The sequence below is a fragment of the Schistocerca gregaria genome, chromosome X, assembly GCF_023897955.1.
Source record: "Schistocerca gregaria isolate iqSchGreg1 chromosome X, iqSchGreg1.2, whole genome shotgun sequence".
Taxonomy (NCBI): domain Eukaryota; kingdom Metazoa; phylum Arthropoda; class Insecta; order Orthoptera; family Acrididae; genus Schistocerca; species Schistocerca gregaria.
The window spans coordinates 850,387,119-850,400,716 of NC_064931.1; positions in this window are offsets into that span (position 1 = coordinate 850,387,119).

Sequence of the window (13,598 nt, forward strand, 5' to 3'; positions counted from 1 at the left end):
GCCCCGTCGTTTAATTAGACAGCCCGTCACGCCTCGACACTTCCGACCGTCGGATTGGCTCAACCGCTACCGCGACGAGCCCTAATTACGTGAGAATTAATTAACGGCTGGCAACGCGCTAGATTACCGCACATTTCTCATTTCATACGCCCCCTTCACTCACAATTATCTTTTCCTTCTCCATGTCTTCCTACCGGTAGATCTACTTTACCACTGTAACACCAGCTTAAAAATTCCATACGCAAACGCTCTAGACTTTGGCAGGAAATAAGACTGGAAGTTCCCCAACCTTACCAGATCACAGGCATAGCCGGTGAGTTGGGGATTAACGTGCGGCCTCAAACCTGAGAGTTAGCCGGCCGCGGTGGCCGAGCGGTTCTAGACACTACAGTCTGGAACCGCACGACCGCTAAGGTCGCAGTTTCGAATCCTGTCTCGGGTATGGATGTGTGTGGTGTCCTTAGGTTATTTAGGTTTAAGTAGTTCTAAGTTCTAGGGGACTGATGACCTCACAAGTCAAGTCCCATAGTACTCAAAGCCGTTTCAACCATTTGAACCTGAGAGGTACCGGGCGAGCTGTGGCGCCTTGAAAATATTCTAAGTTCGGAGTTGTCGTGGCCGCATCGGCAAGGCTGGGCTCGTAAGCAACGGCGTAGTGCCGGACATTAGCAGAAGCAAGAGGGGTATCCCCAGCATGTGGTCTAGGCCGACCACGTGGCTGGGAATTCCACGTTGACGCTGTGTTGAGGACTGTGCTTTGTGTCGATGAAGCAGATTTTTATGCCGGGAGTGCCTAAGGTGGCGGACTTTGTGAAAAAAAATGGCAGACATTTCACAGTTCATGTAGAAATTAATAACAGCCAGAGGAATCGTGATACCCCAAAAAGAAACATGTAGATTACTATTATCTGCACGACGATTGTGATGGTGTAATCAAAATTTCAATAAGTTTATAAGTTTAAAGTTTAGTATATGACTGTAAATTATGCAAGTAACACCCAGCAACGAATTTCCAAAATGTAAACAGTTCATACGATTTTGTCTATCGACGTGTCTTCAGAAAGCTGTTAGTGTACACCTAAATTGGTATGAATTACAGGTATGTAACTTGAATAGTACATGAGTTATTGGAGGTCGAAGTGGCCAATTACTATTGATTGCGTCAGGCCATAAGTACTCCACAGTTAAACGAAAAAACGGTAGCACCATGCTTATAAATATGTTTATTCATCTGTGTCTTTTATTATATCCGATATATACTATTCATGAAGAAATTGGTCAAATATTTACTGTGTTTTAGAAAGCACAGAGACATTAGGCTGCTGGCCTACTTTTGTTTCTATTCCTTTGATACACGTTTATTTAATTTGTTTATGTAGTTAGTAATGTGTGTTAGAGCGTGTTTATGGTCCAGCCGTAGGGATATTTATTTAATTTCAAGTTATTTAAATGTAAATCCAGTATTTCGTATGTGTTTCTTTATGTTTGTGAGCGTGCGTTGGCTTGAAGACAGGGCGGGAGCGCTCTAGCCAATCACAGCGATCGTTACTACGGTAGGCGACTACCAAAGTCAGTGGAGAGACTATGTAAGTGGAGGAGGAGCATCGGGTCGCACGGCACAGGGGAATGCTGGACGGAAAGGCGCGACGGACGGTCGCAGGAAATACTTGGTGTGTTGAGCAGTTTGCGCGTGGTCACGGGAGATTTCCGTGGCTTCTGCAGTGCAGGTGTAGTATGCGTTTAGAAGTGAATATCTCGCGAGCTATGTTGTTGTTGTTCATAACTAATTACGTGAAGTAGGAGTCTATGGTTTCCCTGTCATTCAACTTATATTTTGTTTAATTACTGGACCATCGATATAAATAAGTGTTTTGCAGAAATAAACGGCATTCTTAAAAGCACTTCTGATATCGCACTCGTCATTTAAAGTCGTTAAAATAGGGCCTGCAGGTTTTATTTAGTTGCAATCTTTCGTTTATAAAGATCTATGTTACATTCAAAATTCGCAATAGCCGAGTGATAGGAACCTTCAGCCATTCGATTCATGTGTGTATTAACATTGTATACTGTGTGTGGCGTCGCAACTAGTGCGAGCGCACAGTTTTCTATCAAATATTTACTGTGAAATGTAGACAGACTGTAAAGTAGCCATCAGATTAGCATATGTGCTGTAGCGGGCAGATTACCGGTGTCCGTTCGTCTGACGTCACGACCATATGGCATGTCTGTACCGTGAGAATGTAAGACCTGTGCGCTAACTAGCCGCGTGTATAACGTGGAACTTTCATCTTTAATAACTTCTAACTGAGGAACCTGAGGAAATTAAAAGTTAATATACTAGTTTCTGTTATGAATAAAAATAAGTCATCCAAATTTGAGCTTTGAAACCTGCATATTTTGGAAATTAGAAAAATCTTACAGAAAACGCAAATTTCTACAATTTTCGAGTCTAAATAAATACCATTATGTATAGATCACCTTCAGTGACCATCCAACTATGAAACAAAATCACCTTCCGTGCTTTTGTATTTATTTTGAGAATTTTACTTTTAGAAATTCACCTATAACTTTGTTAAAACCATAAATGTTTTGAATTTTTGTGAACAGTTATTTTATATGAGTAGGTGAGAGTGAATGAGTGTGCCTGAGTGAATGAAAGAGGGACATTCGCCATTCTTTGCAAGTGTATAAAATCTAGGTTGGAACTCGCAAGTGTTCAGACGATGTAACCGTGGGAACAGAGTCGCCAGTGGTTCCCCATCTTAGTGAATGTCGGATGTCCAAGAGTGTATGGTATTGTACAAGCAGCCAGAACGTTCGCGAGTATTTAAATAATTTCTGGAAATAAAGTAAAGTCTAGTTTTCCTTTCGGTTTGTTAAATTATACAGTAAATTTTGTGTAACAAGAAATCATGACGTAAATGATTCAGAAGTCATGACTGGTGCGTGCTAGATTTTGGCGCGAGGCGCACCCAAAGAGTTAATTCTGATTGGCTGTGTGATGTGTGAGCCAATGAGATGCGAGGACGGTTAGCAGACTAGGAGAGGGAGTCGCGAGTGGATGAGGGGTCGCGAAGGAACTGTGATCGAGAAGAGACATGCTTGATGTGTCCTCGCGAATAATGTGTAAAATGAAGTCATAAAACGGCTTCATCGGTTCGGTACTGTGCGATTTGAGACTGAAAGAGTCCAGTAACGCGTAGTGTGAGTTTGAGCGAGTTGTGACTTTTCGTTCCGCGAAAGACGCGAGTAACTTTAATAATTAAAAGCGTGGCGGTACTTCGTAAACTTTTACTAAGTGCTTATGGCGAGCATTAACGTTAAAAAACGAACTATTATTGAACATCGACTGCAAACGTGTATGTTAGAAAATCGTCTGTGTTGCAGTTAAGTAAATTCCGTAACTTTGAAAGCTAATTCTGGCGGGGTTTGAGTGTGGATAGAATTGTGAACTGAACTTTCTTCAAACGTAGATTAGCGGGCTGATGATCAGGCTTAAAGACAATAAAGAGCTTAAATAGAATTACCAACTTCGCGTTCTCGTTTGAGTAAACAATTACTACCATTCCAATAACTCAATTTATTTAGGAAGATTGCTCATAGATTGTATTTCAGCAAACATGTATCGCGGCCTCCGGTGAGCGGCTATTAAATTGCAGTTTCTTCAACACTGCTTTTCTGCAATTTTTCCAGTAGCTGCTATCAGGAGAGGCGAGTGCAGCAACTACCTAAGAAACGAGGTAGGTGGATTTTCTTTCAGGGAAAGGAAACTGCGCGATAAGAGCCTGACCCGTCGCAAGTGGTGCATCGGCCGGGAATTAAAAATAGTAAATTCCAGTGAATTTCAAAAAAAAGCAGTAGTGACAATTACCGGACAATACAGAAGTGCTCGCTAGGTGTAGGAACTGTGTAGCGTACAAATTGATATCGCCACGTGAATAGGAAGGACAGTGAAAGTGTCCGTGAACTGTAATGTGTTGTACGGAACGGAAGAATTTTTCGGTGACTACGCGCCGATTGGAATAGCAGTCTACGACGGCGTCTGGCAGACGACGAGCTACGGAGACTACGCAGAGGCGACGACAGCAGTGGCAGTTGGCAGCGCTGATTCGAGCGGGGGCCCGGAAACTGGTACAGCATTGCAGTGTATGGTGAACGGACCCGCAGTTTCATCTAGCAGCAACGCAGCACGCCGAAGCACAAAGTTAAGTACAGTGCTTTTGAAAACTTTGTGTGTTGGTGGAGTCAAACTGAGAAAAATGGCTGAGTTTCAACCAAGTGACAAAAAGGCGGAACTAAGTTGTGATAGTGGGATGGAGACAGGGGAAAATGACCCCATGAATTTTAGTTTAGACGTGTCTCAACCCAATTTCAGTAGTAGTTTGACTGATTCATCCTATGTTAATTATAGTTTAGAGTCAGATCCAAATATGTCAGTGCCCAGTGAGTTACAGTTACCCATGCCGGTAATTAATGTTAATAGGGACATTGTATCAGCAAATGAGGGGGCGAAGGATAATGTCGCCAGTATGCTGATGAATCTATTAACTAAGATGAACGTGTTGGATTCCAATATGTCAAGTAAGATGGATTCCAGTATGTCAAAAATGGATTCCAGTATATCAAAATTGGAAACTAATATGTCACAAATGGATTCAAAAATGTCTAAATTAGGATCTGATTTAAGTAATGAGATGACTAAAATGGGCGCTGATTTAGATTCCAAAATATCCGATCTCAGAGACTGTTGGAAGCAAGATTTAGCAGTGCTCAGTAGTAAAGTAAAAGTTGAAATACAGCAGGTTAAACTAGAATGTACAGAAAATATTGTTCAAGTGCAAAGTGAATTGACGACACGAATCGAACAGGTTACTGAGGATCAACAGCAATTTAAATCCCATGTTGATGCAGAATTAGATAAAGTATGTGAGCACATAAAAGTGGTAGAGAATTCCAATGAAATTAATCATGCCGCCTTAGAATGTAAAGTAAATGATACCAAAATTCGGTGTGAGAAACTTGGAGAGCAAGTTGTAAATAAGGTCAATAATTTAGAGACTCACATAAGCCATTTCAGTGAAAGTGTGAATGAGCAACTTTGTGGGCATGAATGCAGACTAACCAAAGTAGAACAGTGTGTTTCTAACCATAGTGGTAGTATAATTTCCAGTGGAATAATTGAATCTACCGAGGTTGCGTATGTTACCCACAGACAGTTTTTAAAATTTGACCCAAGTAAGAACATGCACCCCAGAGAATTTTGGAACGATTTTGAAGACGTTTTGCCGAAAGTATGGAGCGATAAACAAAAGATAGGCTTTATCACTTCAAATTTGATGGGAGAGGCCAGAGTATGGGGGAATTTAGCCTCTGAAAAATACGCGAAATTTTCAGAATTTAAATTAGCGTTCTTTGAGGAATACTGGGGAAAGAGAAAGCAGATGGATGTTCTTAATCGGTTCTGGTCGGGAGAGAAGTATGACCCCAAGAGAGAGGGCATCAAACGATTTGTTCAAAGGTGGGTAACAACTCTGTCCTACCTTAGTAATAAGTTAGAAACAGAACAGATCATATTAGGGGTAGAAAATAAGCTACCGTGGAACTGGAAAACTAAGATCATATCTGCGCCCCGAGATAACATTGACAAGTTCGTACAGTATTTAGAAAGGGTTGAATCCGTCCAAAAAGAAGAAGAAAACATGAGGAGGGAGCATCGCCCGCCTGCTAGGCAGAATGACAATCGCGCGGATGTAAACATTAATAGGATGGGTGTTCAGAGAGGCGGCGGATACCGTGGCAGTTCACGTGGTAGAGGAAGAACATATGTTAACAGGTTCAATGAACGCGAGCAGTATGACAGCGGCCGACAGATGTCAGGAGGTGAGGCGGTCAGCTGGAGGCATAGTGATGACGCACTGCGCTCGGAAAACCATTAATTGTCTACGAGTGTGCTGGCGATCGTAGGCAACAGCGTTTAAAGTTAAATCCGCTGGCAAAACCATTCATAAGAAAGCAGCCTGAACGACCACCTAACATAAATGTTGTTGCTACAAAATTTAGGGAGGATAACGTAAAACAGACAGAGATAGTAGCTTTAAGTCAAGTGGAGGTTAATGAACCAATTAACTGTAAGAATAATCATAAGAAGCCACTTATTGAAGAACTAAGTACTAGTTATAAGGGTAATAATCAGAAAGACAATATGCACAGTAAAACTAATGAAGAGCTGTCGGATAGGGGTGAGAACAGTAATAATGGCAGGGTTGTGACTGTGCTTGATAAGATAATTGATGTTGTAGATAGTTACGAAGAAGAGGATAGATTAGAGGAGGAGGTAGAGGTTAATGACGACGCCTTGGATAGGGTCGTAGAAAAGGAGGTTAATGAGAAAGAGGGGGAAACATTGGAAAAATGTTTTGACTTAGCAATAGTGGATAGGCTAATAGGAGCTGCCACTAGAATTGAGGGTGATAATAAGCATGAAATAAACCCTGTAAGTGTGAATGTGATTGCCACCCAAAAGACAGGCTTCGAAAGGAGAGAAATTGTGCAAGATTTATTGGAGGAAGCAGAACCCAAAATAAATAAAGAGTACTTAGGGCAACCGATAGTAGAGCTAAGAGTATTAAATGAACCAGTTAAATGTTTGATAGATACTGGATCGGAAGTCTGTGCAGTATCCCAGAACTTGGTAAATGAACTCCCTAACAGTAAACAGATTGTTAAGATGCCAGTAAGTGGCTTGAACATTGTAGTAGCAACCGGTAAGACTAAGAAGACAGTAAAACAGGAAGTGTTTCTACCCATAGCATTTAAGGAAGTAGAAATAAGACAGAACTTCTTAGTTATAAATGGACTGAGTGTAGACATATTGGTGGGGGCTGACTTTTTGAATAAATATGAAGGATGGGTGAATTTTTCTACCAATGATGTTATGGTAAAAATTAAGGGTAAACTAATTACTATACCTTTCATCGGTAAGCAGCTATGTGAGGATCCTGAGCAGAATGATTTTCCTATATGTATTTGTAAAACAGAGAAATTCTTGGAGGGCTATAATGAGTACGGTGGCAAAAAAGTAGAGGATCCGTCTGAGCTAGTGATTAATATAAGAAAGAAGGCCCTGGAAAGAAAGAGAAGGCATGACGCAAGAGCTGATCCCACTAGTTTTCAGGTAGGGGATCTAGTGCTAGTGAAAACTAGGGAAAGATCTAAGAAACTCACGTCAGAAACAAAGAAGTTTACCGATGAGTACGCGGGCCCATTTAGAATCGTAGAGAAGCCTCACCCAAATGCTTATAGACTGGAGTTTGTGAAATCACATAAGGTGTTAGGGCTTAGGAACATTGTGGATTTGAAAAGATATGTTCAAAAGAGAGACGTGGCCAGGAGTGAGTAGATACCTCAGAGAGCTTTGCACTCTTTGCAGAGCTAAGTGCGTGACGAGCACTAGGTCTCGAGTCGTTTGACAATATTTCTTCCACTTTCTTTTCCGTATTGTCAACCTACCTCTTCTTTCATTCAGAACTAAAATTCTATCGTCTTTCCTTCTTCTCTATCGTAGTTTTTAAGTGATAAAGTGTTTAAGTAATGAGTAGGAAAGAACCTCAGTGCAGTATAGGTTAAGCGTAAGGAATGAGTGTAAGAGAAAATCAAAAAGGATTAAGATACCTCAGATAAGTAATAAGTCTCAGTAAAGTAAATGTTTGGCCTAAGGTGTGAGTAATGCCCTTAGAAAGGTAAAATAACTAAGAAATGTAAGAGCCTCAGAAAATATGGTGACGAACATTGAAGCTGTTTGTTAAGTAACAGAACGATATGTTAAGACGTAGCATTAAGCTAATGTTTAGGAAAGGAAATGGAGCAGTACAGCAAAACTGTCTGTTCAATGAAGTCAGAGCCTCAGGAGGTGATTTAGTGGTAAAATGAGTAAAGGTACAGTGCAACAAGGTTGACTGTCAAAGGGGTAAAGGAAGTTAAGTTAAAGGGACAGTGCAGCAGGACTGACTGTCAAATGAAGAGAAATATGTGAGAAAAGGAGAAAGAATGAGCATAGTGTTTGGCTAGCTCGATATTAGGAAAAAGTGAGGCTACGAAAGTGAGTAAATAAAAAGCTTAATGTTGGTAACCAGAGGTGGCGTTTGTTGGTAAACAGAGGAGATGTTTGTAAACAAAAGGAAGTGAGGCTACGAATGTAAACAGAGCTGAGGCAACGTTGGTAACTCAGGAGGTGGATGTATGTTAGAAAGTATGGGTAACGAGGTTTCGCAGATTAGTAGGAAACGCTTTAACAAATACTAACCTGAGTGTGTGAAGTATGAGTATGAGAGTTGTAAATTAAACCCGAATGTGACTAGAGAAAACCTGATGTTGACAAGAAATTGAAGTAACTCCAGATATGTGAGATGAGGAAAGTACCCATGACATCGATTCCATTTTGACCAGAGACACACAAAGCTCCCCAAGTTTGTCGTAGAGATTAGTATAAGGATTGTAGTGTTGATAAATGAATAAGTAAATATGTATTTTTCAGTGTTTAATTTATGATACAGGACTACAGGAGATTGCCTGGAGACAGAATTGTAATATTGATAATTTTGTGTATATTTTATATTGTTGTGTATTGTACAGGAACTGGAGAGTCACCAGTGCTGGCGGAGATTTATTATGTATTTGTGAACTATTTGTAGGAATTGTTTTTCTTAGTATTTCTTATGTAACCATAACTTGTTTGATTATGAGATGAAGAAGTAATTAAAGAGTAAATGTGCCACTTCGGTACTGCATTAGGAAAGTCAATTCACTTTTCACAAAAAAAAAAAAAAAAAAAAAAAATTTTGAAAATTGTACATACTGTAAAGTAAATTTTATCAAAAATATGAGACTTTAGAGTCAAGCAGATAGCGCCATTTATCGCTGCTGTAGGTTAAGACGTAGCAGTTAGAAAGGGAACTGAGGCCAGCTGATGTTTCAGGTGCGCCGAAGTAAACAGAGGTGGTAGCACGAGACTTGAAATGGACCTCCCAAGCAGGACCCGGTCGAACTACGAGTGCTATCAAAATCTTAAGTGTAAGTGGTAAAAAAGTGACGCTCACCATAGCGATAGTAGTGTTAGTGTGCGTGTGACGTACATCAAGATAGTATTTAGGTTTGTTTTCTCTTTCAGGAATTTGTAAATAGAATTTTGTAATCTGAAAAATTTTTTTTTTGAATGATGATAAAAGTGCATGTTTAGATATAAGATGTTTTGTAGGTCGTCAGCCCTAGGTATAAGTGGATGATTGATGTACAGGAACTATAAATGTTAAATAGCTGTTTGAGTAAATCTTTAATAGAAATTTTTTTAGAAAACTAAAAGTTTGTCATGAATGAAAAAATTTAGTTTCCTCAGGAGGTGTGTGGCGTCGCAACTAGTGCGAGCGCACAGTTTTCTATCAAATATTTACTGTGAAATGTAGACAGACTGTAAAGTAGCCATCAGATTAGCATATGTGCTGTAGCGGGCAGATTACCGGTGTCCGTTCGTCTGACGTCACGACCATATGGCATGTCTGTACCGTGAGAATGTAAGACCTGTGCGCTAACTAGCCGCGTGTATAACGTGGAACTTTCATCTTTAATAACTTCTAACTGAGGAACCTGAGGAAATTAAAAGTTAATATACTAGTTTCTGTTATGAATAAAAATAAGTCATCCAAATTTGAGCTTTGAAACCTGCATATTTTGGAAATTAGAAAAATCTTACAGAAAACGCAAATTTCTACAATTTTCGAGTCTAAATAAATACCATTATGTATAGATCACCTTCAGTGACCATCCAACTATGAAACAAAATCACCTTCCGTGCTTTTGTATTTATTTTGAGAATTTTACTTTTAGAAATTCACCTATAACTTTGTTAAAACCATAAATGTTTTGAATTTTTGTGAACAGTTATTTTATATGAGTAGGTGAGAGTGAATGAGTGTGCCTGAGTGAATGAAAGAGGGACATTCGCCATTCTTTGCAAGTGTATAAAATCTAGGTTGGAACTCGCAAGTGTTCAGACGATGTAACCGTGGGAACAGAGTCGCCAGTGGTTCCCCATCTTAGTGAATGTCGGATGTCCAAGAGTGTATGGTATTGTACAAGCAGCCAGAACGTTCGCGAGTATTTAAATAATTTCTGGAAATAAAGTAAAGTCTAGTTTTCCTTTCGGTTTGTTAAATTATACAGTAAATTTTGTGTAACAAGAAATCATGACGTAAATGATTCAGAAGTCATGACTGGTGCGTGCTAGATTTTGGCGCGAGGCGCACCCAAAGAGTTAATTCTGATTGGCTGTGTGATGTGTGAGCCAATGAGATGCGAGGACGGTTAGCAGACTAGGAGAGGGAGTCGCGAGTGGATGAGGGGTCGCGAAGGAACTGTGATCGAGAAGAGACATGCTTGATGTGTCCTCGCGAATAATGTGTAAAATGAAGTCATAAAACGGCTTCATCGGTTCGGTACTGTGCGATTTGAGACTGGAAGAGTCCAGTAACGCGTAGTGTGAGTTTGAGCGAGTTGTGACTTTTCGTTCCGCGAAAGACGCGAGTAACTTTAATAATTAAAAGCGTGGCGGTACTTCGTAAACTTTTACTAAGTGCTTATGGCGAGCATTAACGTTAAAAAACGAACTATTATTGAACATCGACTGCAAACGTGTATGTTAGAAAATCGTCTGTGTTGCAGTTAAGTAAATTCCGTAACTTTGAAAGCTAATTCTGGCGGGGTTTGAGTGTGGATAGAATTGTGAACTGAACTTTCTTCAAACGTAGATTAGCGGGCTGATGATCAGGCTTAAAGACAATAAAGAGCTTAAATAGAATTACCAACTTCGCGTTCTCGTTTGAGTAAACAATTACTACCATTCCAATAACTCAATTTATTTAGGAAGATTGCTCATAGATTGTATTTCAGCAAACATGTATCGCGGCCTCCGGTGAGCGGCTATTAAATTGCAGTTTCTTCAACACTGCTTTTCTGCAATTTTTCCAGTAGCTGCTATCAGGAGAGGCGAGTGCAGCAACTACCTAAGAAACGAGGTAGGTGGATTTTCTTTCAGGGAAAGGAAACTGCGCGATAAGAGCCTGACCCGTCGCATGTGGACTCAGAAGTATTTGGCACATAATGTGGCAACTACGTATCCCAGCCCCTAGGCAACTAAACCAGCCACAACTTTTAATATTTCAATCTGAGAGTGGAGGTACGTAGTTGAGGGCCACTTTTTTTTTAACCCCGTAAGCCTTATAACATACTGGCCTGGCTCTATAGATATAACAATTTAAACATTCGTGGCATGCATATATGTGCGCTCCAGTTCAAAGAAGTTATGACTGCTGTTAGCAGTTCCATAACGTATTTGTCTATGTGCGAATGTAAGAGCTTGGCCAACATTTAACTATGAAGAGAGGACAGTACAGCCAGGAGGAAATTACCACAGCCCGACAGAACACGAATGAACTTCTATCAACACAGTAGCCGATGTTCGGATGAATTAGTGTAATCGTAATCCGTGTGGAGAAGGGTACCTGGAATTTGGAAATAAGTCACGATCATGCATTTTATTTTAGTAAAGTGCAATGAACTAAATGTGATAATACTGCATCACTAATACAAATGTTATTGTATTACATTTACGTCTGCACTGGACCCAGAATGTTAGAACGTATTCTGAGTTCAAAAGTACCAAGAGATCTCTAAGAGAATATCCTCCTCCATGTCAATCAGCATCTATTCTGAAAACATTAGTCATTCTAAAATCAACTTGTGTTTTTGTCACATCACGTTCTGAAAGACATGATGAAGTCAAGTACGTAGATACGTTAATTCTTTACTTCTGCAAAACGCGTGGCTCTGTACCATACCATAGCTTATTACTGACTGTACGACCATATTGAGAATCAAATGAAAATTGTGGCTGATTAGAAGCTTTATTGAATGGAGGACGCAGTTAGTTACCTTGGATATAAGGTCATCGAAAGATGTAGAAGTAACTGCATCGGTGCCCAGAAAAGTTCGTTGGGATATTCACTGTCCGTATAGAATATTAATGACCGGCCAGATAAATATATATATTAACCTCGTACTTCTCCTAAATTTCGCATTTACCTGTAATTAAATACGGTCTGGTAAGTATTTTTGCAAATATTCAATCGGATCTTGATACGATTTCAAAGTGGTGCAAAGACTGGCAAGTCGTTTTAAGTGTTCAGAAATGTAACATTTTTGTATGTTTCATAGGGTCTGCTGCGTAGTGTAAGTCAGCAAGTGACATTTTATGCTGAATATCCAGACTCACTGCTGCGTGGTATTACTTTTTTATTTCTTTCGCTACGAATACGTTTAGGCTAACACTGACATTATCGAGTGACTTGTGTAAAGGTCTGTGACATTATTATCATTATAAATATTTATGTTATGGTAGAACATTGAGCATGAATTTCTTTTTACGTATATATAGTCTAGATGGAGCGACATACATATAACATCGTTGACAACTATATTTTGACTTTCGTTCTATATTTGTTGAATTAAGTTAGTAGCTAATTTATTATGACCGCAATTTGACAGTTTTGGAACTACTGTTTCATACCTTTACATAATTTAAGCATTTCTATACAGATTATATATGAACTATTTGGTTTCGTGTATATCTATTGTTGCTATAAGTTCGTAGTAGTCCTTGTTTGTAACGATCGTAAGTGCTATTAATTTATCGGTGTTTCTTGGGTAGGTTCCTTGGTATTTGACGTGTATGCTTTTGTTAACTTCTATTTTCGATAATTTTTCTTAAATTATGAAATTCTCGTTCTATTGTATTGACGCTCTGACATACATTGCCTGAATATATGTATGAGCAAAGATTTTAAGATTTTGTTTTGTGTGCGTCATCTACGCTATCCCTGGTATTTACAAAATCACATGTAGCAGCTGTAAAAAATTCCACATGGTGTATCCCGGAAGAAACCTTCTCACGCGGATGGAAGAACACATTATAAATAGAATTTAAAAAATTTCTCCTCCCACAAGACCATCAATTCAAGGTAGACACAATTGAATACGCACTGCAGGTACTTCATAAAATTTCGGAAGGGCCTACCACGAATATTCAAGAGGAAACTGAAATTTATATACCCGTAAGAAACCAACCACAAGCCATATAGAACAAACAGACGGATCTTAAACATCAATACTATTATAAAAATAAAACTTTATTGAAATGCTCCGAAAGGAAATGGAAAGCCAAAGGCACGCCAAAATAAAACTTTTAACATCTTTGCTCGTAGACATTCTCTGGAATCATATGTCAGAGCGTCAATTTAGTACGTACTAGAAGTTATAATTTAAGAAAAATTATCGAAAATAGTAGTTAAGAAAAATTTGCACGTCAAATAGGAGCTCCTCCCCAATGAAATGAAATGTCGTGTGGCTAGGGCCTACCGTCGGGTAGACCGGTCGCCTGGTGCAAGTCTTTTTCGGTGACTTGCGTCTCGATGGGAATGCGATGACGAGGACAACACAATACCCAGTCCCTGAGAGGAGAAAATCTCCAACCCAGCCGGGAATCTAACTCA